At 38.4% G+C, this 26,855-nt stretch overlaps 1 pseudogene; it reads left to right on the plus strand.

Annotated features, from left to right (window-relative positions):
* Positions 1-8,322: 8,322 nt before the first annotated feature.
* LOC125422865 (thiol-disulfide oxidoreductase LTO1-like) lies at positions 8,323-12,717 on the plus strand (annotated as a pseudogene).
* Positions 12,718-26,855: the final 14,138 nt, after the last annotated feature.

Raw genomic sequence — 26,855 nt, forward strand, 5'->3', positions numbered from 1 at the left:
ATAGAGAGAAACCGGCATACGGTCGCGTGGCGTCCCACAGCGCCGCTGCTAACCTGGTGTCCCGGCCAAAGGGGGGTGGCCGCCCTCTCCGATGGCATCCACAGGACACCCTCATAATATCAACCGCGCGCTACTCACACCCACCTGCGCGCTAATCACATCACCTGCGCGCTAATCACACCCACCTGCGCGCTAATCACAACCGTGTGCACACTAACCATATCACATATACCATATCACATAATCAGAACACCAGTACGTGCACGGTGCATCTAAAAATTATAAAATCCATAAATTTAAATCATAAAACAAATTTCACATTTTTCATAAGCATAGCGGGCATAATCCATCCGCTTGAACCGGGAAATTCTCCACAATTTCCTTATAATCCATACCATAAATTCCATGATTTTCAAATCCACCAACTCCCAAATCCATCAATTCAAATATCCACATTTTTTCGAAGCATAAATAATTTCTCGAAATATCATAATCAAATCCCATAATATTTTATGGGCATATTTCATAAAAATTGAAATCACCAACATAACCAAATATTTTCCTTGAAATATTTGAAAATCAAATCGTGCCCAATTTACCATTAAAACCACACCAATTTCAAAATCCTCAAAACCATAAAATAATTCCACACGGCATAAATTTGTAGAATTCGCATTTTCTTAAATCCAATAAATTCATAAATAATTCTACAATAAATCCAATAAATATTTGGCACATAGAAATTAAATTCCAAATATTTAATTCACACATAATATATTCATCAATTAAATTCCCCAAAATTAATTTGAAGGTGGGTCACTCACCTGGAGCACGCAATTAACCCATGATCCACTACGGGATCAATTCTACGACTCACCGGTGCTCCTAGAACAAAATTCACAGACAGTCAAATAAATTAATATTTTATTCGGGTAAATAATACCCGGTACCCGGGGGGTCAAAACACAAACGATAACTAAAATTTACGAATTATATACCGAATCGAAGCTCGAGTGATGCTAATCACAGATCCGGTCTTAATTTCCGATGATCGTACCCGACGGGGTCGGAATTTTATCGGGAAGCTTTTCGGGTTTCGGCTCTGCAATTCTCCCAAACCGTCGCGAATTGGTGGAAACGGAAGTCGGATTTGGGTTCAGGAGGTCGAACACTGCAGACTGGAGCTGGCCGGAATTTTCGGGTACTCGCCGGAACAGTAATTTCCGGCGGGCCGCCACGTCACCGGCAACCGTCGCCGGAACAGTAATTTCCGACGGTGGCCGTTTGCTGTGAAATTTTGCAGATTTGTAGATCGTGAGGAGAGCAATCCAACGGGACCGACGGTGAGCAAAACGGAGGTCGGACGGCGGAGAAATCACCGTTTGAAGATTTTCGACCCCTCGCCGGAAAACGCTCCGATCCCGGCGCGTCGGTGGTCCGATGGCCGTGATTTTTGGTGGGTAGGCCGGACTTGAGGAGAGGATGCTGGGTGTATGGCGCGTGTACTGTATATCGGCCAGAATAGTGCCGATTCGCGGTGGCCGGCGGTGGAGGGGGAAAAATCGCCGCCAAACTTCGGACGTCCGATCCGGGCGCGTCCGGCGGCCGTTCGCCGTGAAATTTGGAGGTTTTGCCGGAAATGAGGTGGGCAATCTGGCTGGCCGGCGCGTGTACAGTAACTAGGCCGGAAAAACGTGAAAATGACCGGCGGCCGGCGGGTCCTCTCTCTCTCTTTCTCTCTCCTCTCTCTCTTTCTCTCTCTTTCTCTCTCTTCCCCGAGAGTTTTTCAAAATTAAAACCCTGCATGACACTGTTCATGCCACGTGGACCACTCAGAAGCTGACACGTGGCATTTCACTGTTCACGACCCAAAAACATTAAAATAATACGGTATCCGGTAAACTTCAAACGTCCATAACTTTTTAACCACATGTCCGATTTAAGCGTGCCGCTAGTCTATGAACTCGTATCGACGAGTACTTTACAACCATACAAGAGTCAACTCACAATTACATCACAAGAAAAAGTCAACTCCCGGCACCTTTTAGACAGTTTACACTTCAACTTGTTTTGCCCATAACTTTCAAACCGTAGCTCCGTTTTCGACGTGCTACTAGTCTACGAACTCAGGGCGTCATGCACTTCGCCACGGTACCCTGGTCAACTCAAAATTCTCACCGAGTCAAAAAGTCAACTTTTGACCCCCTTCGGTCAACGGTCAACGGTCAACCTCGGTCAACGTGCACGGATTCCGGTGCGATTTGGGACGGGGTGTTACATCCAGGTTGGAGACGTTGATTATCCGGGGCGAGCCCAACGTCTCAGTTCGTTGCCGAAAGTCCAAGAAGTATTTCTTCCCTTTTTCCTCTCCATCCTGTATTACTTCTTATCTGTATAATGCTCTGTATACTGTATTGGACGTGTAGTTATCATTTATGCACTGGGTTGCTGCTGTTATTATTTGAAGTGCTGTAAATTTATGGAATCAATTTGTAGTATTGTGGGAGGAATAAGGGGATGTTTATAGAAGTGTGTTTTCAGTGCAGGTAATTTTTGGTAAGTCCTACCCTTAGGGGAGGTGCTGCCGAATTTTCCGTTGGAAGGTTCGGTAGTATTTCCCTGGGATCAGGGCTTGTCTAGGGTTCCGGGAAGGAATTCTGGACGGGTCCTGACATATTGCATCTCTGCATTTAGGTAGGTATGAGTTGCTTAATTTGTGTCCTCATTCTGATTGAATATTTCTAAATATTTAGTTTTACCTTTTTTCATTTCTTTGCCCTATTCTAGGCATGTACTTGTTTCTTCAAAGACAAAGACTGCCAAGTAGAATGCTTGATGCAATGTCTTGAAGTAACACATCAGAATACATTTTTCTAGTTGAGTTGTTGAAGAACCTTTTATTTTTCCTTTTTTACTTAATCATGCTTTTCTATTGTCTGATAATATTAATTTTAAAAGTCAAGATGATCATCCTTTTTGTTGATTGATAATTTAAGTTTCTTCCAATGAGTTATGGGTGCATTGCACTTTATGTGATTAAAAATAACCTCAATACGTTGTCTTCCGAGGTTCCTACACGAGCTACTATAATTGGCTACTGCACAAAATATCATATGCATCATTGTGGTATATATTCATACAAGTTCTTTGACATTAGCAGGAAGGTTGAGTGAAATCCTTTAATGAGTACATAGAAGAAGGAATTAAGCAGATAACCTTGAAGAACTATACAAGAAAATTTATGTTGTTGTCTGTGTTGATCCCACGATGAAGAAGTCTGATAAGGAACCACCCAAGGGCACTATAAATGTTTATGGTACACTTCCCTATCACCTTTTTGATTAAAAATTCAAAACCCACCACTTATTGGTGGAACATTTTCTCAAGACTTTACAATTTTTTATTCCTATTTCATTTTTTGGTTGCAAACCCCATTTTAGGTCATTTCCTTGTTTTTTTTTTTTTTTGTTTTTTTTATTGTGAGCAAAGACTAAAAGAACCATAATAATGGTAGTGAACATAGAAATGATAAAAATAAACAATAAGCATCCCACTTACTATTTCATTCTTGTTAAAACTATATGTTTTCTTAAAGCTTAAATTTTTGATGTTGATAATTATTTAATGTTAACTGGTCTTATGTTTGAATGTGCTTAACCTTATATAATGTTGTCTAGCAAAGAAAATATTTAGTTTAAATCCTAAGCCAATATCTACATATGTAATTTTGTCTAACACATATGTTGTACTTGGGAAGTGGAGTGAGAAAATGGAAGTGAGGAAAGTTGAAGCTAAAAAGTTGAAGCTCTGAAATTTGGCTTCTCATTCTAAAGGGGAACAGGAGAAGTAATAGAACTCGACTACAAAAACTATTGTCAAATATTTGTTAAGGCTGTTGAGTGTTTGCACTGATGCCTTTTAATGTTTTCTCCAAAATAGTTTTGTCCTACAAACAATTGGAATTCTGAAGCTGTTGTTAATTAGATTTTCTATATCTATTCTTCAAGTTTTTGAGTCCACTTTTAGCTGTTCCTTTGGTAGCTTTAGTTGGATTTGGGCTCTACGAGTTAAGTTTTCCTCAGGTAGTGTTATTCTGCAGCATTAATCATGGTTTACGAAGTTAATTGTTTAGTGATATTGTTTTCAGTGCCTTTCTTTGAGTTCTATGAATGAGTTTTTCGATTTAAAGTATTTGCATTCATACCGCTTCATAACACTTAATATCCAATGTAAATGCACTTTGTTTTTCCTTTATTTTTTTGTATCAGCATGCATTTTTCTTTCTATTTTTATTTATATTATTATTATTACTTTAATATCTTTTATTCAAGTAAATTATTCTTGTGTCAAAGAGATACTTCACAAATATTGTTCTCCATTTTCTTTGTTGATATTTTTTGTATTTATCCCCTTCTAATTTAGTCATTTCTCATACATGTTTATTGATTTAAACAGTCCATTGGGGCTTTCATTTATTGATTTAACTCAAACTCCAGTTATGATGTTGTGGAATCATTTCCCTCTGCACTTCATGTTAAAAGATGCAATGATAGGTTAACGTATGGTAATAATAGAAAACTATGGGAGCTGTGCAAGGAAGACATTTTATATGAGTTCCTCGGTTTGGCTGCAATCAATTATGCTTTTTGGAAGTTAGCCACCACTATATTATCTATTGTATTGACAAATACACACACATTAAGGGGAAAAAAGCCAAGAAAAGATATTAGAAAACAGGCAAAATCATAATGAATGTAAAATAAGGTGTTCATATGAAAAAACGAGTAAACCAATTGAAATTGCACAAATAGATATCAACATTTACATGCACTTCAAAATTTAGATGTTGCTTTTCCTCATTTCATCATTAGCCAGACTAAAAAATTTAGATGTTCTGAATTTTGGAGGTTCATTTGGTTCCTATATTGGTCAAAGTAGTGCAATAGTATTATTACCTATATTCTTCTTGTTCAGTTCATATTTGCTGACCTTCAAATTAAGGTAAACATTGAGTTCCTTTCATTGTTGTATATTTGTACATTCTACACACAGGGAGTTGGCATTTTGATCTCTGACTTGGTTGGAACTATTAATGGATCCTCATTATCTGTATAACAATGTTCAAATTAATATCCATGCTTTAGCTTTCTACTTTATTTTACCAAACCACAGAATTTCCACCTTTATCTAAGAACCTTTTTTCTCCTGTGCACTTAATAACTAGTTTTTAGGATTTTAAAAATTAAGCAATTTATTTGTCACATGTTCTAAAACATTGTTAATTTTTAAGAAATGCTCAATCCTCCCTGCTATTTGTTATGTGGGATGAACTTTTTTCTCTTTAGGGTGAAAGGAACTGGTGGAAGATTATTCACTCAATTGTATTTGTGTTGTCAGCATATTATGATATCATGAAGCTCTTTCACTTTGGATTATTGGTAGGTCCATGGTAGGAGCCGCATTTGATGATTATTATCTTCTTGGGGACATATTAAATATTTTATATGAGAAGTCTACTTGCTGTTGATGTTTTATGATATCTAAATATCCATAGTTATAGTCTTTAGTTAACTTTTAATGCTTCTATTATGTGATTACTGTGTTTAATATTATATTGGTTGATATTATATTGGTCTTGTTATAATTTAACAGTTTTTTTTTCCTTGCGTTAGAAGGCATGGTCTGCTATAATTATCATGAGGAGGAAGGGCAATACTAGAGTTTGTAATGTTTTTGAGCTGTTTTGTTTGCAGACATGATTGAAGAATTAATCAACAAGGGGTATGAACGTCGAAATAACGCAGCTGCAATGCAAACTCTTGTTACTAATTGGTTGGAAAATATCATGCAAGTTTCAAATAATGGCAGAGGCTTACGTGTTATTCCATTGAACTTATACAAGTTTCAAATTGTTGGCTATGGCATGTTCGTTGGAATAGTCAACTTAGAAAATAAGACATGCTCATGCAAGGAATTCGACATTGATGGATTTCCTTGTGTCCATGCAATTGAAGCATGTAAGCATCGACATATTTCTCCATATATCCTTTGCTCGGTGCATTACTAAGTTGACTCACTCTGTGACGCATATTCGGAAACCATATATCCACTTGGAGATAAATGTTAGTGGCATGCTCGAGATGATGTCATAAACCAGCTTGTACTTCCACCTAAGATTGGCAAGCAGTCAGGAAGACCAAGAAAGAAGAGGATTCAATCTCAAGGAGAGGAGCATCTTCAATATAGATGCAGGGGATGCAAACAGATTGGTCACAGCAGCCGATCATGCTCGGCCGCCGTACCTCTTGATCGCACTACCAACCAACAGCACCATTCAACTGAAGGACCATAAATTGCTCTACGCTATATTAAGCCAATGGGGGCATGTTATGCGGTATTCATGTGTTATGCAATGTAGTAGGGAATGCAATTAGTAGCTCAACCACTAACATGTGTTTTGGCATAATAGATGTTGGTTTTATGTGTTCTTTTGTTGTCAAATTCATCTATCGTATTGTTTTGATAACATATCATTCCGTGTTCAGTTTTTGGTTTAGTTGTTTGTATGTTTCTTACTATTGCACGGATGATATTACTGCCCAATGGTAATGACCGATGCATCGTTGGTAATTGACATTGGTACACCGTCGTAAAAGAATCACCACAATTCCATCCGACAACTTCAATCATGTGTGTTCCAACCAATAACATGCTAAATGTAGCATTATTTATTATAAATTCTGACAAAGTAAGAGATCAAACAGCATTAAAAAATGAAAACGTTCAATTTGTTTTTGCTTCAAAAATTACCGTAGGTTTCGTCGGTAATTACCGAAACCCTTATGGTAATCACATTTTACCAATTTTTTGGGCCCCATAAGTCCCCTTACATGTGTTAAATGAAAAAACATGCAACATATGGATTATCAAATGATCGTAATGAGAGAAAACCCCAAAATTGCTTAAAAAGTTCTTAATTTGGCCAAAAAAATACGATTACCGTAGACCTTTGGTAATTCCCGATGAAACCTTCGGTAACCAACATATACTCTCTAGAAAAATTACCGTAGGTGTCATCGGTAATTACCGAAACCCCTATGGTAATCACATTTTACCAATTTTTTGGCCCCACAAGTCCCCTTACGTGTGTTAAGTGCAAAAGCATGCAAAATATGGATTCTAAAATTATCCTAAGGAGGAAAAATCCCAAAATTGCTTAAAAAGTTCGCAAATTGGCCAAAAATATACGATGACTGTAGACTTTCGGTAATTGCGGATGAAACCTTCGGTACTCAACATATACCCTCTGGAAAAATTACCGTAGGTTTTATCGGTAATTACCGAAATCCCAGTGGTAATCACATTTTACCAATGTTATGGCCCCTACAAGTCCCATAATGTGTGTTAAATGCAAAAACATGCAAAATATGGATTCTAAAATTATCCTAAGGAGGGAAAACCCCAAAATCTCTGAAAAAGTTCTCAAATTGGCTAAAAAAATACGATGACTGTAGACCTTCGGTAATTACCGATGAAACCTTCGGTAACCAACATATACCCTCTGGAAAAATTACCATAGGTTTCGTCGGTAATTACCGAAACCCCTATGGTAATCACATTTTACCAATTTTTTGGGCCCCACAGGTCCCCTTACGTGTGTTAAATGCAAAAATATGCAAAATATGGATTCTGAAATGATCGTAATGAGATAAAATCCCAAAATTGCTTAAAAAGTTTGCAAATTGGCCAAACAAATACGATGACTGTAGACCTTCGGTAATTCCCCATGAAACCTACGGTAATTAAATATTTTTTCCAATTGGAGAACGTTTTCGGAACATTTGGGGTTTTGATGTTTGGGGGCATTGATGAATGTATAATTTGCATGTTGTTGCCGGAAACACTCCATTAGCTGAGTATTTGGAGGAAAAAAAAATTGTTAATTCATATTACCGAAAGCATTTCGGTAATTACCGATGGTGAATCGGGAATTATCGAAGCACCATCAGTAATCATCTTTGCTTTAATTTTTATCACAACCGAGGGTCTTCTTTTCTCTTTTTTTTTTTTTTTTTTTCAACGGTTATCATTACTAATGATAGGTTCAGCATATTAAGATAACATTAGTATAGAGTGTCATAACATTAAACATACGATCTACATTGAAAGTTTATTAAAGTACAAATCAACAACATATTTTTTTCTAAAAAACATAATGTCCTGCGGGCCAAATGAAGGATTCTCCTCACTACTCTTGTATTCAATAAATTTCAAAGCGTAGACGCCACAATCACCCCTGAGGAATAGCATTAATTTACGACCTCCATGGCTGCTTCAAGTGCGTATTTCCTATACATTTTAAGCACTAAATTTACGGGAGCGTCATGCTCTTACTCTTTATTATCTGCTCTCCTATCATTCAGCTTATTTTTCATCACTCAAAAGGTAAACTATTTGTTCGGTGTATTCATATTTTCTTATCTTTGTATATACCAAAAACTTACAAAACAAAGCGTTTATGTTGTAGTAAAAATAACTATGTACTCCTTTGATGTTTGTATTATAGGATTTTGGGTTGCAACAGATACAAAAAGTGGTGGGTTTACAGCTGTTTATAGCTAGTTTGGTGGTTCTTGCTCTCAATTCATCATATAGCTCTTCACAACGTGTGCTTTCAAGGTAATTACTCTCTCTCTCTCTCTACTCAGTGATTTTTTTCTATTTGAATCTGCAATATAGGGGTTTAGTTACTTTATTCATCAGGGTGTGTGTCAGGACCCGTCCAGAATTCCTTTCCCGGAACCCTAGACAAGCCCTGATCCTAGCGAAACCCTACCGGACCCTCCAATGGAAAATCCGACAGAGCCTCCCCTAAGGGATTTACTTACCACAAATTACCTGCACTGAAAACACACTTCTATACTCATCCCCTTATTCCTCCCGCAAACTACAATTTGTTCCACAAATTTCAGCACTTCTCAAAAACAACAACAGTCCAGTGCATAATTAAACATAAATATCCCAATAGTATACAGAGCTTTAAGAAGTGCTAAACAACAGAAATACAACAAGGCTGAAAGAAATAATACACTGAAATAAAAGAGTACAGGAGTACTTCTCGAAACACAATTGCAGCGGAAAACTTGGTTCGCTCCGGAAGAACGTCTACCACCACTTGCACCTAAGGGAACGGAATTTAAGAGTGTGAGATGCTAATCATCTCCGTGAGTGACCCTAACTACTGAACACCTTTAGTAATAATAAAATAATATTAATAACAATTAAGGAATAGAACGAATGCCAACAATTAATAAATATATAATAATAATAACTGTTGGAAAAATAATAATTTCCCTCAAAACTCTTACCAATCGCTTCGTTTGAAATGTTCCATTTTTAAAACCTTTTCACAAAACCCGATGTACATACCTCCCGAAAACCAAGGGATTAAACCATTTGATAAACAATAATTAAATAAATACATACCCCAAATATATATAATTAAAATGTAATAAATTATAATAAATAATTTTGAACACCTTTGGGGTTTAAAACATTATTTGCAATTTACACCGACGCACCACACCATATACCGGTGATGCCCTCCGATACCCAGCGTCCCGAGCACCGACTGGCGGGGGGGTTAAAGAGAGAAACCTGCAACGGTCACTTCGGCGTCCCGACAGTACCGCTGCTAAAACCATCAACCCGGCCAAGGAGGGGGGCGGCTGTGCACAACAATAATCTTGCCTGCCCACGGTCCAATGGCAACTCACAGGTGAAGTAATAACCACGCGCTAAACCACATAATAACCGCGCGCTACCACGTGTCCATACACCATACACCAGAACACCAATACTGTATGAGTGCGTCTAAAAATAAACATTAATAACCAACCGTACCTTTTTCCAAAATTACTGTGGGAAATACATTAAATTCTCAAACTTACCATCCCACATATTTTTATTAAATAAACCGGTACGAAACACTGATAGCCAACAAACCACAATTTTCTCGAAGTACGAGATGCAACCATAAAAATATCGCGGGCATAATTTATAAAATTAAACAACCAACTTAAACAAATATTTTCATAAAATATTTAACCCAATTATGCCCGAAAAATTAATACTGAAAACCACGTACAAATACTGCCGAAATACACCTTGCTCATGCATAATAAATTAAACCACAATATAATTTATAATTAAATCACACCACATGAGCATAATTTAAATATCAATTTAAATACCACATAAACATAATTAATTGTCCAAAATAATTTTTGAAGGTGGGTCACTCACCTTGAGCACGCAAATCAACTAAGATCCTCCTCGGGATCAACTCCACCACTCGTACGCGCACCTACACAACCACAGTGTACCAACCAAAAATATTAATATTTTATTCGGATAATTCCCAAATGGGTACCCGAGGAGCGAACACCAAACGATACCTAAAGGTTGTGAGTTATATACCGAATCGAAACTCGCGTGATGAGTATCACGGATTCGGTCTTACTTTCCGGTGATCGGACTCGACGGGGTCGGAATCTCGCCGGAAAGCTTTTCGGGTTTCGGCTCTGCAATTCTCCTAAACCGTCGCGAATTGGCGAAAACGGATGCCAGATTCGGGTTCAGGAGGTCGAACACAGCGGACTGGAGCCGGTCGGAAAACTAGGTACTCGCCGGAACAGTATTTTCCGGCGAGCCGCCGCGGTCACCGGCAACCGTCGCCGGTGGCGGCGCGTGCGGTGGCCGTTGGTCATGAAATTTTGTAGACTTGTAGATCGTGAGGAGAGCAATCCAACGGGACCGGCGGTGAGCAAAACGGAGGCCGGACGGTGGAGAAATCACGGTTTGAAGTTTTCCGGCCCCTCGCCGGAAAACGCTCCGATCCCGGCTCGTCGGTGGTCCGATGGCCGTGATTTTTGATGGGTCGGCCGGACTTGAGGAGAGGATGAAGGGTGTATGGCCCGTGTGGCCAGAAAATGGCCGGAAGTGGCTCGATCGGCGGTGGCCGGTGGTGGAGGGAAAAACTCACCGCCGATCTTCGGATGTCCGATCCGGGCGCGTCCGGAGGCCGATCGCCGTGAAATGTGGAGGTTTTGCCGGAAATGGGGAAGGGAAACTTTCTGGCCGGTGCGTGTACTGTAGATTGGCCGGAAAAGTTGAAAAAGTCCGGCGGCCGGCGGACTCTCTCTCTCTTTCTCTCTCCTCTCTCTCTTTCTCTCTCTTCCCCGAGAATTTTATCCAATAAAAACCCCTGTGTGACACTGTTCATGCCACGTGGACCAATCAGAAGCTGACACGTGGTGTTTCACTGTTCACCGACTCAAAAACATTAAAATATTACGGTATCGGGCAAACTTCAAACGTCCATAACTTTTTAACCGGATGTCCGTTTTAAGCGTGCCGCTAGTCTGTGAACTCGTATCGACGAGTACTTTACAACCATACAAGAGTCAACTCAAAATTACATATCAAGAAAAAGTCAACTCGGGTACCCCTTGGACAGTTTGGACCGCAACTTGTTTTGCTCATAACTTTCAAAACGTAGCTCCGTTTTCGACGTGCTACCAGTCTACGAACTCGTGGCATTGTGCACTTCGCCACGGTACTCTGTTCAACTCGAAATTCCTATCGGGTCAAAAAGTCAACTTTTGACCCCTTCGGTCAATGGTCAACAGTCAACCTCGGTCAACGTGCACGGATTCCGGTGCGATTTGGGACGGGGTGTTACAGTGTGACTTGAAGCTAGCATAATGGCAGGCTATTCAACTCTGTCCACTCATAACATTGCTTTTCTTGTTTCCCTAATCCTAAGATGTCAAGAATCCAATTTTTTATTTTAAAGAGTTTTATAAATTTCAACTGAAATAAAACATCATAGATAATAGAAATGTAAACTGTACAAGAATGCTGACAGATTAGAGAAAATTGGTGATTGTTATGCTGTCATTAATGTTTAAAATTATAATTTTAAATATGGTTATAATGTATAAGACATTTTCAGTGACTTATTTCCTTTGTTTCATTTCTTGGTCAGCCTGTCTAAAATTGAATTGCCATATTTTACGACTGAGATAACATCACCATCAAGTCCTTTTGCTCTTTCTCTTGCAAAGCATCTGCAATCAATTGGTGCTAAAATGTATGGGGCTTTCTGGTGTTCACAGTACCTAGAACAAAAACAGGTAACTCTGCGCTCTGTAACTTTTGTTTTAGAAGCTGATTTGAACCATGAGGTTAATACAATTGAAAAATTGGTAACTATATTCACAGTCATCTCTTGTGCGTTTTGTTTTCAAAAAATGAATTACTTGCTACATTATGGTAGTTGCATGGTGACATTGAATGCAGATGTTTGGAAGTGAGGCGGCTAAACTGTTGAATTATGTTGAATGCTTCCCTGATGGTTATAAGAAAGGAACCAAAATTTTAAAGGCATGCGCAGATGCTGGAATTGAAGGTTTCCCAACATGAGTGATAAACGGTCAGGTGAGAAAGCGTTAAAATTCATTCATTGGATTTTACTGATTACTCAATTTAGAGAAGATGAGATTGCCATTGGAGTTTCTCCCCTCCTGACATTTTATTTTCTCGCCCTTTGAAATTCATCCATTTCTCATCAAAGATGGGTGTTTCTTGCAGGTTTTGAGTGGTGAACAAAAGTTGTCAGATCTTGCACAAGCATCCAGTTTTGATGTAAAATGAATCTAGTCTGCCCACTGTCAGGACCCGTCCAAGATTCTTCCTCGGAACCCTGGACAAGCCCTGATCCTAGGGAAATACTACCGAACCTTCCAACGGAAAATTCGGCAGCACCTCCCCTAAGGGTAGGACTAACCAAAAATTACCTGCATTGAAAACACACTTCTATAAACATCCCCTTATTCCTCCCACAATACTACAAATTGATTCCACAAATTTCAGCACTTCAAAAGATAACAGCAACTCAATGCAATAATAACAACTACACGTCCAATACAGTATACAGAGCATTATACAATTAAATGTGGAATTAATAAAATGACAGATAAAGAAGTAATACAGGATGGAGAGAAAAAGGGAAGAAATACTTCTTGGACTTTTGGCAACGAACTGAGACGTTTGGCTCGCCCCGGACAATCAACGTTTCCCAACCTGGACCTAGGGGAACGGAATTTAAAAACTTAAGATGCTAATCATCTCAGTGAGTGACCCTATCTACTGTACACCTTTAATATTAATAATATACCAAATAAAGAGATTTAATTAATCAATACCGAACAATTAAATAAATAAATAAATAAACAATTGAGGTAACAATTTCTCTCAAAACCCTCACTATTCACTCCGTTGGAAATGTTCCCCTTTTAAAACATTTTCACAAAACCCGATATTCGTACTTCCCGAAAACCAAGGGACCAAATAATTTAATAAACAACAAATAAATAAAGAAATACCCCAAATATAAGTAAACTGCAATAAATTATAATAAATAAATTTGTACTCTTTGGGGTTTGAAATGTCAGGACCCGTCCAGAATTCCTTCCCCGGAACCCTAAACAAGCCCTGATCCAAGGGAAATACCACCGAACCTTCCAACGGAAAATCCGCCAGCACCTCCCCTAAGGGTAGGACTAACCAAAAATTACCTGCACTGAAAACACACTTAAAAAATTCATCCCCTTATTCCTCCCACATTACTACAAATTGATTCCACAAAGTTCAGCACTTCAAAATAATAACAGCAGCAACCCAGTGCATAAATACAAACTACATGTCCAATACAGTATACAGAGCATTATATAGATAAATGTGGAATTTATAAAATGACAGATAAAGAAGCAATACAAGTTCGAGAGGAAAAGGGGAAGAAAAACTTCTTGAACCTTCGGCAACGAACTGAGACGTTGGGTTCGCCCCGGACAATCAACGTCTCCAACCTGGACCTAGGGGAACGAAATTTAAGAGTGTGAGATGCTAATCATCTCAGTGAATGACCCTATCTACTATACAATATAATACCACGGTAATAAGTAGATAAATAATAATAAATTGGAAATAATAATTTCTCTCAAAACCCTTACAATTCTCTCAGTTGGAAAAGTTCCCCTTTTAAAACCTTTTCACAAAACCATTTATTCGTATTCCCCGAAAACCAAGACACCAAATAAATACCAGAAACAGTAATAATTATATTTTTAATTCTAATACAGTTTCAAAACATTTTATTTTTAAAACACAGTTCTGAAAATCATTTGATGCACCCACTATATACCAGTGGCGCCAACAGTACCCAGCGTCCCAAGGTACCGCCAGACAGGAGGTTATAAAAAGAAACCGGCATACGGTCGCATGGCGTCCCACTGCGCCGCTGCTAACCTGGTGTCCCGGCCATGGGGGGTGGCCTACCCTCATCCGATGGCAACCACAGGACAACCTCATAATATCACCTGTGCGCTATTCACACCCACCTGCGTGCTAATCACAACCGTGTGCACACTAACCATATCACATATAAACAGAACACCAGTACGTGCACGGTGCATCTAAAAATCATAAAATCCACATATTTAATTTATAAATCAAAACTCACATTTTGCATAAACATAGCGGGTATATTCCATCCGCTTGATCCCGGAAATTCTCCACAATTTCTTTATAATCAACACCATAAATTCCATGATTTTCAAATCCACCAATTCAAATATTCACATTTTCCCAATAGCATAAATAATTCTCGAAATATAATAATTAAATCTCATCATATTTCATGGGTATATTTTATAAAAATTGAAGTCACCAACATAAACAAATATTTTCCTTGAAATATTTGAAAATCAAATCATGCCCAATTTAATGTGAAAACCACCAGAATTTCAAAATTCTCGAAACCATAAAATAATTCCACATGGCATAAATTTGTAAAATGCACATTTTCTTAAATCCAATAAATTCACCAATAATTCCACAATAAATCAAATAAATATTTGGCACGTAGAAATTAAATTCCAAATATTCAGACCACACACAATAATCACAAATTTAAATTCCCAAAATTAATTTGAAGGTGGGTCACTCACCTGGAGCACGCAATCAAACCATGATCCACCATGGGATCAATTCCATGACTCACTCGTGCTCCTAAAACACAATTCACACACAGTCAAATAAATTAATATTTTAATCGGATAAATAATACCCGGTATCCGGGGGGTCAAACACAAACGTTATCAAAAATAGGCGAATAATATACCGAATCGAAGCTTGAGCGACGAGGATTACAAATCCGGTCCCCATCGACCCCAATTCCACCGGAGGTGGCCGGAATTTGGCCGGAAAGCTTCGGCTGGATTTAAACTTGAGGGATCTTTCAAACGGTGGGGATTTTGGGCAATCTAACCCTGGAAATGGACTCAGAGGGGTCAAAAATGATGGGATAGAGGTATGGGTCGGACTGTTTTGGTCGGAAACGGCGAGAATCGCCGGAAAAACATAACCGGCCGCCGCCGGCTTCACCGGCCCGATCTGGGCACGTCCGGCGGCGACAGGCAGGGAAATTTGGGGGTCGAGATCGCGGCGAGGTGGGCTTCCCCGGTGGCCGGCGCGTGTGGCATTCCGACGACTGAAATCCGGCCAAACGCCGGTCAAAGAGAGAGAGGGAGAGAGTCAAAGGAGAGAGAGAGAGAGAGAGAGAGAGAGAGAAATAACTGTTGGTGTTTTGATGGCTCGGGGAAGAAGAAGGGAAAAAAAGAAAAAAAAAGAAAAAAAAGAAAAAGAGAAGAGAAGGAGGTGTTTTTCCCATGTGGGGAAAGGAAAAGAAAAAGAAAAAGAAAAAGAAAAAGAAATAAAAGAAAATTAATTAAATAATATTAATAATAATATTATTATTTAAAATAATAATAAAAATAATTTGATTTTTACACATGGTTGACATGTGGCTTCTCAACATGGTGACACATGGTCACCTTCATTAAGTCACACGTGGCACATCGTTATACGTTTAAAAATAATATTAAAATAATACAGTATTTGAAAAACTCTACAGGTCCATAACTTTCAAACCACATATCCAAATCGGACGTGCCGCTAGTGTATGGACTCGTATCGACGAGCAGTTCACAACCATGCATGAGTCAAAGCTCAACCTTGTATGAATAAAAAGTCAACTCCGGCACCCCTTGGACAGTTTGGACCTCAACTTGTTTTGCTCATAACTTCCAAACCGTAGCTCCGTTTTCAGCGTGCTGCTAGTCTACGAACTCGTGTCAACGTGTACTTTGTAACAGTACCTCAGTCAACCTAGAATTCCAACCGGGTCAAAAAGTCAACTTTTGACCCCTTGGGTCAACGATCAACAGTCAACCTCGGTCAACGTGCAAAAATTCCGACATGGTTCGGGGCGGGGTGTTACATGAAATTTCTATCCGAAAAAAATTTGTACTTGACGCACCACACCATATATGTCAGGACCCGTCCAGAATTTCTTCCTCGGGAATTTTATCAAATATATGCCACTGTGTGACACTGTTCATGCCACGTGGACCAATTAGAAGCTGACACGTGGCATCACTGTGCACTTAAGCCAGATATAATAAAATAATACGGTATCCGGCGAATTTCAAACGTCCATAACTTTTTAACCAAACGTCCGATCCAAGCGTGCCGCTAGTTTATGAACTCGTATCGACGAGTACTTTACAACCATACAAGAGTCAACACAAAATTACATCTCAAGAAAAAGTCAACTCCCAACACCTTTTGGACTGTTTGCACTTCGACTTGTTTCGCCCATAACATTCAAACCGTAGCTCCGTTTTCGACGTGCTGCTAGTCTACGAACTCAGGGCGTCATGCACTTCGCCACGGTACCCTGGTCAACTCGAAATTCCAACTGGAGCAAAAAGTCAACTTTTGACCCGCTCGGTCAACGGTCAACCTCGATCAACGTGCACGGATTCCGGTGCGATTTGGGACGGGGTGTTACAACCTTCCCCCCTTATAAAAATTTTGTCCTCGAAATTTCCGCACGTCACTTTAATAGATACGGGTACTGCTCACGCATCTGCTCTTCGGGCTCACAGGTCGCTTCCTCGACTAAGTGGTTCCGCCATAAGAGTTTAACTAGAGGAATAGTCTTGTTGCGTAGCGTCCGTTCCTCGCGATCCAAAATCTGTACTGGCTGCTTCACATACGAAAGATCTTCCCTTAACTCTATGTCCGGACTCTCGAGTACGTGTGAGGGGTCTGCAATGTATTTCCGTAGCATCGACACATGAAACACGTTGTGTACTCGAGCTAGCTCTTCCGGTAACGCCAACCTATACGCCACAGGGCCAATCCTCTCCGTAATCTCGTAAGGCCCAATATAACGAGGACCCAACTTACCTCGTCGACCAAAACGTACTACTCCTTTCCATGGAGATAACTTTAGGAATACCCAATCTCCTACCTCGAATTCCAAATCCTTTCTACGCACATCGGCGTAACTCTTCTGTCGATCTTGGGCAACCTTCAATCGATCCCTAATGATCTTCACCTTGTCCAAGGTCATCCTTAAATACTCAGATCCGACCGCATTATTCGTTGCAAGGAGTCTCTCTTCTCCTACCTCACTCCAACACAAAGGTGTCCGACATTGCCTCCCATATAAAGCTTCATACGGGGACATCCCAATACTCGCCTGGTAACTGTTGTTGTAGACAAATTCTATCAGTGGCAATTTTTCATCCCAGCTACCGCGAAATTGCATAATGCAAGACCTTAGCATGTCTTCTAATGTCTGAATTGTGCGCTCTGCTTGTCCATCAGATTGCGGGTGAAAAGCGGTGCTGTAGTTAAGTCTTGCTCCTAGTGCATCAGCCAACTTCCGCTACAGTCGTGAAGTAAAGCGCGGATCTCGATCGGAGACGATGGCTAACGGTACCCCATGAAGACTTACAATGCGTTGTACGAACAACTGGGCTAACTTCTCGGGTGAAAAACGTTCTCGTACCGGTAGGAAGTGTGCCGACTTGGTGAGACGATCGATGATTACCCAAATGCCGTCGTACCTTCTAGGTGTGGAAGGAAGCTTGAATACGAAGTCCATGTTGAGTTCTTCCCACTTCCACACGGGAATCGGTAAGGATTGGAGTAGTCCCGAAGGCTTCTGTCTTTCTGCTTTCACCTGTTGACAAATCAAACACTTTGATACGAAGTCTGCCACTTCTCTCTTCATACCAATCCACCAATAATACTTAACAAGCGTTCGGTACATCTTGGTACTCCCAGGATGCATCGCATACATCGAGCTATGCACCTCCTCTAAAATCTCCTTCTTGAGTCCTGGGATATCCGGAACGCATAGTCGTCCTTTATACACGAGGGCTCCATCCCTCCTTATGGAAAATTCCGGATCAAGACCTTCTTGCACCTTGCCCTTAATTGTCCTCAACTTAGGATCTTCCATTTGGGTCTCTACTATACGATCCACCAACACCGGTCGTACCTGGAAACTAGCCATAAGAACTCCTGAAGGATGCATACGCATTAACACCCCCATCTTCTTCAACTCCACCATGAGAGGTAGTTGGATGACTTGGATGTGAGCAAGGGATCCACTAGCCTTCCTACTCAAAGCATCTGCCACTACATTCGCCTTGCCTGGGTGATAATCAATCACACAGTCATAATCCTTTAACAACTCCATCCATCTTCTTTGCCTCATATTTAACTCCTTCTGAGTGAAAATGTACTTGAAGCTTTTGTGGTCGGTATAAATTTGGCATGTGGCCCCATACAAGTAGTGCCTCCACTTCTTTAGAGCAAAGACTACCGCCGCCAATTCTAAGTCGTGCGTAGGGTAATTCTGTTCGTGCTGTTTCAATTGCCGTGATGCGTACGCTACCACCCTTTGATTCTGCATTAGCACGCAACCCAAACCTTGATGGGATGCATCACAATAGACTTCAAAACCTTCATTCCCATCAGGGAAAGTTAAAACAGGTGCGGATGTCAACTTTTGCTTCAACTCCTGTAAACTCTGTTCACACCTGTCCGTCCAACTAAATTCAACATTCTTTCGGGTTAAATTATGAAGCGGTCCAGCGATCTTCGAAAACCCCTCTATAAAACGACGGTAGTAACCCACTAATCCAAGAAAACTTCGTACCTCCCTCACAGTGGTAGGGCGCTCCCAACTCAACACTGCCTTTACCTTATCAGGGTCCACATAGATACCTTCGGCCGACACGACATGTCCGAGAAAACCCACTTGATTCAACCAGAATTCACACTTGTCGAACTTAGCATATAGCTGATGCTGCCTTAGAGTTTGGAGCACTCTCTTTAAATGCCTCACGTGCTCTTCTTGGCTCCTTGAATAGATCAGAATGTCATCGATAAATACAATGACAAAACGATCCAAGTACGGACGAAACACCCTATTCATCAAGTCCATAAAAGCTGCTGGGGCATTGGTGAGTCCGAACGACATCACTAGGAATTCATAATGTCCGTACCTCGTCCTAAAGGCAGTCTTAGGAATGTCCGACTCTCGGATCCTTAGCTGATGGTATCCCGATCTCAAGTCGATCTTGGAGAACACCTTGGCACCTTGGAGTTGGTCAAATAGATAATCTATCCTTGGCAACGGGTAGCGATTAGGGATGGTGACTTTATTAAGTTGTCGGTAGTCTATACACAGCCTTAGACTACCATCCTTCTTCTTTACAAACAAAACTGGAGCTCCCCACGGTGATATACTTGGTCTAATAAACCCCTTATCTACCAAATCTTGCAATTGGACCTTTAGCTCCCTTAACTCCGTTGGAGCCATCCGATACGGTGGTAGAGAAATAGGCACGGTGCCTGGAATTAATTCAATGGGAAAGTCAACTTCCCTTTCCGGAGGCAATCCTGGTAACTCCTCAGGAAACACATTCGGGAAATCCCTCACAACGGGCATGTCTTCCAACCTAACCCCACTTACTCGGGTGTCTATCACATGAGCCAAATACCCCTGGCAACCTTTATTTAGTAGCTTCTTGGCGGTAATGGTAGATATCAACCTCGGTAAGGGCCTTCCAATTCCTCCATGGAATACTACTTCTGGCAACCCTGGCCTTCTGAATGTGACTTCTTTGCTGAAACAATCTACAGATGCATGGTTCCTTGCCAACCAATCCATGCCCAAAATTACATCAAGTCCGGATAGATCCAACAGGATCAAGTCCGCCTCCATCACTTGATCTTCGATGCAGAAGAAACATTCCTTGATTAACTGGCTAGGCCACAAGGATTCTCCTGCAGGAGTGGCTATCTCTACTAGACATCCTAAAGGAGTAGGGGTCATACCGACCCGAGTGACGAATTCCTTGGAGATGAATGAATGTGTTGCTCCCGGGTCTATAAGTACCAGTGCATCATTACCGAATATATTCAATGTACCTGTCACCACGTCCGGTGTAGCTAGGCCCTCCTGCTGCGTCATCGCAAACACTCGACCTTGACCTGTCTGCTGGGGCCTCCGTCCTCTACCCCTGCTCGGCCCAACAGGCTGTGGGACTGATCCCGATGAACCTCCTACTGCATAACTCCCTCGGGAACTCTGACCCCGCGATCCACTGGCCTGTTGTGATGGTGGGCTCGCCCCTAACACTCCCGTCTCTCCATAAGGGCAATTCCTCTTAATATGTCCCGCCTGTCCACACTGAAAGCACACACCCTCATACTGGCAAATCCCATGGTGTGCTCTATTACAACGTCTGCAGAATGGCTTGGGGCTAAACCCGGAGCGCTGATATGAACTTGTGCCGTCGCTAATGGAATGGCGCGCTGGTTGGGGCATACGATAACCGCCTCTCCTCTGAAATCTGCCTCGTGGGCTGAACCCATCACTGTCTAAGCCTGAACTATGGCTCTTCTTAGCTGCCCCCTGTCGAGGTACCCCGCTATACGAACCTTCTAATGATCTGCGCCTCGAGGGTCTGCGTATCTCCGCCTGTCTCTCCGATACCCAGCGTCCTGAGCACCGACTGGCGGGGAGATTAAAGAGAGAAACTTGCAAACGGCACTTCGGCGTCCCGACAGTACCGCTGCTAAAACCATCATCCCGGCCAAGGAGGGGGGCGGCTGTGTGCACTATATAAGACTTGCCTGCCCACGGTCCAATGGCAACTCACTGGAGAAATAATAATACTTGCGCGCTGAACCACATATACATATACCAGAACACCAATACTGTGTGAATGCATCTAAAATAATTATTAAACCAACCGTACCATTTTCCAAAATTACCGTGGGAAATATACCAAAATTTTCACATTTACCATCCCACTTTTATTTAACAAATCGGTACGAAAACATCGATAACAAATAAAACCATACCTTTTCTCGTAATACGAGATTCAACAATTGAAATACTGCGGACATAATTTATAAAATTAAACCACCAACTTAAACAAATATTTTCATAAAATAATTAACCCAATTATGCCCAAAAAATAACACTTAAAACCACGTACGAGTATTACTGAAATATACTTTGCTCATGCACAATAAATAAATTAAACCTCAATAAAATAATACTTGGGAAATTCTTAGTAACCTAAAATTCCATTTAGTATCAATGGGTAAAAAAATATATATAAAATAATATTTTTTTCCGACTAAATTTAAATTCCACCACATGAGCATAATTTCAGATATCAATTTAACAGCAATTAAATATAATTAATTATCCCAAAATATTTATTAAAGGTGGGTCACTCACCTGGAACACGCAATTAAACCATGATCCACCATGGGATCAATTCCACGACTCACCGGTGCTCCTAGAATACAATTCACACACAGTCAAATAAATTAATATTTTAATCGGATAAATAATACCCGGTACCCGGGGGGTCAAACACAAACGTTATCCAAAATAGTCGAATAATATACCGAATCGAAGCTTAAGCGACGAGGATTACAAATTCGGTCTCCATCGACCCCAATTCCGCCGGAGGTGGCCGGAAAGCTTCTGCCGGATTTTCCGTTGGAAGGTTCGGTGGTATTTCCTTGGGATCAGGGCTTGTCTAGGGTTTCGGAGAGGAATCTTGGACGGGTCCTGACAGTAGGGTTCTGGGGAGTAATTCTGGACGGATCCTGACAGCCCACATAGGATGATTCTGTTCAAATTGTGTTGTTTCACATATGCATAAAGTGAATAGTGTCCTTGTGATTTACGTAGTAATCATATTCAAACTGCAATATTTGTACATCTTCTGAGTTTTTTTTTTTTTGCTTTCTCTAAAAAGATGAGGCAGCTTTACAATAATCAAATTTGAACTGCAATACTTTTACATCTTCTGAGTGTTTTATGCAATCTTTATTTTTGTTTCTTACTTGTAAAAAGATAAACTCTTCGTTGCAAGCATAAATAGAAAACCAACTAAGCAACCCATTAAAACAGCAATTGAAGATCTACCAAAACCATCAAGTGGACCAAAATTGAAATCCAGAACCAAAAGACTAATGAGGAAGCAAACCAATTCCCAGCTATGGCTCCCAAAGCCCCAAAGAGAACATTCAATTGCTTCTCCGACCTCCTCAATACAGATTTTTCAAAAGAAACCTTGGTGAGCAACGTCAAAAACTTAAAAACACCCACAAATCCTAGTAGAATCGAAACAAAACCCCCATTTGCTAAAGACCCAGATTCTTCCGATCCACCATTCAAGTATTTCTAAAGCAGCAAAGAAGAAATAACCACAGCGAGAAGGTAACCTTGTATTAGATCTGAAATAAAGGACATCCAGGTCTTTTAATTTTTTTTTAAGGGTGTAATGGATATTAAAGGGCAAAACAAAAAAGTTTACCAATGCAAGGGTATATATTGTTATGACCCTTGTAAAGAGGGCATTGGGCCAAATTCCCCTTCCGAAATTTCAAATTAATTTCGGCCAAATGGGCTGAATTTTACATCCAATATATGGGAGGAATAATAGATAATTTTAGCTTTAAAAGCTCAAAAGCTCAAAACTAGCTTGGAGCATACAATTGGTGTCCCTCCTCCGCTTGATTTCCTGCTCATTGTTCATTTATGGTCTGTTTGTTATGGTTTATTTTTGGACAATAAATATTTATTAGTTGTTATAAGCACTTTTGGTTAAAAAAAATAAATGTTTGGTTAAAAGTCAATAAATGGTTATTGACAAATATATATATATATATATACATATATATTTAAGCTAAAAATAAGAAGTCAAAATTTTTAACTCCTCCAAAAAAGCTCACTTTGAGCTTATATGAAAAGTTCAGAAAATATTAAATAAAGTTTAAAATACTTTTTAAACTAATAACTAAACATTCAATAACTTTTCAATAAAAACTTATCTTATGTAAGGTTTACAGTTAAAAATTTTTCTTACTTAGATTATACCAAACGGACTATTACTTTTGCTTGGAACATACACAAATTTTTCTTTATTACATAACATATATATATACATAAGCATATTCATTATACATATAACTTATTGCTTTGTCATTGCACTGTTTTAATCTTTGCAAAGATACATTATGTACATAACTTGTCAGAGACTTCAATTATAAGGTTAAGGAAGTGAAAAACATAAAACATGATAGTTGGGTTTTAGGTGGATATTATGGTAAATTAAAATGAAGAGAGATATTAAAATGAAGAAAGATGAGGTAGCTAAATACCTTTACATGGTTATTTATAGTATTTAGCATAATATGTCAAAGGTGCTATAAAAGAGTATAACTTTTTATAGTTATACATGATATTTTACAGCTACAAGCACTAAAAAAAAAAAAAAAAAAAAAGACATGATATTTTATAGCATTTTTTATATGATATAAAAAACAATATTTGTTGCAGTAACCTCTACAACTTTGATATGTAGATACTTTGCAAAGTCAATGAGATTGAGCACTTCGGATTCGTTGACGAAACCGTCTTTGTTGCAATCCGCATGGCGAATGGCGCGCTTGCCTTTCCAACCTGCGAAGTGTCCACCGTTGGCACGGATGGCCTCCCGGAGTGCTTCTTTGCTTATACGCCCATCGTTGTCCGCATCTAATCTCTTCATTAACCATTGCTTGAACTCCTCCACTGTCATTACTTGTTTTCCATCAGTGCTTTTCATCGGCATTATATCTACCTAATTCTTTGCTCGCTACCTTTTATATATATCAACTGCCCGCTTCCTTTGGCATATAACTAAATTGACGTGAAGTAGCTCCTCTTATTTATAATCTCTTTCATATTCTCTTTCTCTCTCTCTCTCTCTCTCTGTGCTCACTGTTTGTCTCTAATATCTTTTTTCCAAGTGTGAACATCAATTCACAAAGTTGCATCGTTGCTTGAAGAATCTTTTTTTTGCTTCAAGTTGCTCAAAGAATCTTATATCTAAATGGTCATAAACCTCATGTATTTCCAGCATCTTTCCTCAACTAATTTATCGATCTTGTGACTTGTACAGTCAAAAGATTACGAGAATTCATTACAGTGAAATTTGGCATGTGTGATATATTCTGCCCAACCGTTATGTCTATGTCAACTTTTCCTTTTTAGTTGGGATTATCGGTTGGGCTTTTTTATTTGTAATATCAACTTTTATTTTTCTTTTTTATTATTATCTTTTAAAGAGGGATTCAAATTCAAATTATTACTCAAAATAATGATTTTTACCATTGAATTATTCTCAAAAAACTAATATTTGTAAAATTAGGCAATAATTAATGAATTTAAATTATCTTCATTTTATTTATATAAACTGTACTATGATAAGTTTTATTAATATTATTATTATTATTGACATGAGTTGGGATAGATTGTATATATTAATATATGAAAATTTAATTTTATGTTTTTAACGCTATATAATATAGTTTATTATTGATTTTCATCTGCCAAGAAATTAAAGTTTAAAATACATGGCAGGATTCTAAATAAAATACACAAGGATGTTTGTTTCTGTCGCTATAGTACTCAAAGTGTAAGCACAAAGCTTTGGCTTGTAGAACCTATAGGAATAACTGTAATAAAATAAAAATAAAAAGAAAGAAAGAAATGAATGTATAGGAAACAGATAGTTTGTAAGAATAAAACTTGGAGAAAAGGGAAAAATCATTCCTTTTCAATTAATAACTTCTTTTGTTATAACATTGGATTAATTAGATTTCTTTCTTTATTATGATTATTATTATTATTTTTTTTTTGGGGGGATCATTGGGCTGTATTGAGCTTAGACTATTTTATAGGAAAGTGGCCACTGCCACTTGAGTTTATTGATTAGCCGATCATATATGCATTTTGTTTTTTAAAAAATACATATTTTGATTAAAATTAAACAAATTATTTTTATATTTTGTTATACCATAAGGATACATTTAAAGTTCATTAAAGTGAATGAAAATTCAAAAAGTAGAAAGCATTCGGTATAGTTATCTTTATATAATAGTGTATGTTAGGTGTCCAGGTGAATCTATGGGATGTTAAGGAATTTGAACTCTGACCAAGAAAGGAGAAGTTCATATTTTGATTAAAATTAAACAAATTATTTATATATTTTATTATACCATAAGGATACATTTAAAGTTCATTAGAGTTAATGAATAATTCAAAAAGTAAAAAGCATTCGGTATAGTTATCTTTATATGATAGTGTATGTTAGGTGTCCAAGTGAATCTATGGGTTGTTAAGGAGTTTGAACTATGACCAAGAAAGGAGAAGTTCAAATGGGCTTGCAGGCTTATTTCAACCTCTATTCTTCCAAGCATTTTTTTAATTTTATTTTACCTAAAAAAAGTATGTTTTGGGTTCCAATACGATGTAAATATAACAACGCGATAAGGGTGACAGATAAAACAACATTTTTTATTTTATTTTAAAGGTAAATATTAACAGTTCACTAATCTTAGTATAAATATTTTTGAGGTAGGTATGTTTTGATAGATATAGAAAATTAAAGAAGGTTAATGATGATTTTTTAAAAGCATAAATTCTAAATATAATTAAAGCAAAACTGAATGGATTTAAAAGAAATTTGCCCCAATATATATATATATATATATATTGATATAATTTTTTTTTTGTTTTTTGAATTTTGTCTTGATAACTTATATATATATATATATATATAATCATATTCAAAATAAATCTTTATTTAACTTTTGGATCGCATCAAGAGTTAAAATTTAAAATTAGATCTAAAATTATATTTATGAATTATCAGATTCAATTTTCCTATATAAATTTTATATATTACTAAATTTATATCTTATTTTTTTAAAATTTTAAATTTTAACTTTTAATATGGTCTAAAGGTTAAGTAAAAAAGATTTCTTCCTTCATTAGATTTTGCTTGTTTTAGTTCATATATCACCTTCTTAAATCATGTGAATGTAACACTGTATATATATAGATATATGTACTTTTTTTCCTTGTTTAAGCTTTCAATTAAATATTGCATGGTCGACAGAAAAAAAAAAAACACTTAAATATTATAATTACTAGCTATATTTTAATTGTTGAGAGTACACGAATATGTTTAACATTTTTATTTTTCATATTTCACTTTATATATCCCTTGATTGTTTTATAATGGGAGAGGATCTTAAGATTCCAAGGCAAGGTCCCCATTAATTAACATTATACGATCTTGATATATCGTATTCTGCCTCTGCCTCTGCCTGTGCACCACATATATAAACTAAATAAGTTGAGATGCTGATTCTTCTTTACGATCCAAAAAAGAGTATAATTTGTAGTGAATTTGTGATAAACAAAGAATAAAGTCATGCACTTTCTTGTTAAAGAAGAACTCCGAATAAGCGACAGGCCCAACATAGATCATATTACAGATCATGAAAAA

This window comes from Ziziphus jujuba, chromosome 5, assembly GCF_031755915.1.
Source record: "Ziziphus jujuba cultivar Dongzao chromosome 5, ASM3175591v1".
Classification (NCBI taxonomy): Eukaryota; Viridiplantae; Streptophyta; class Magnoliopsida; order Rosales; family Rhamnaceae; genus Ziziphus; species Ziziphus jujuba.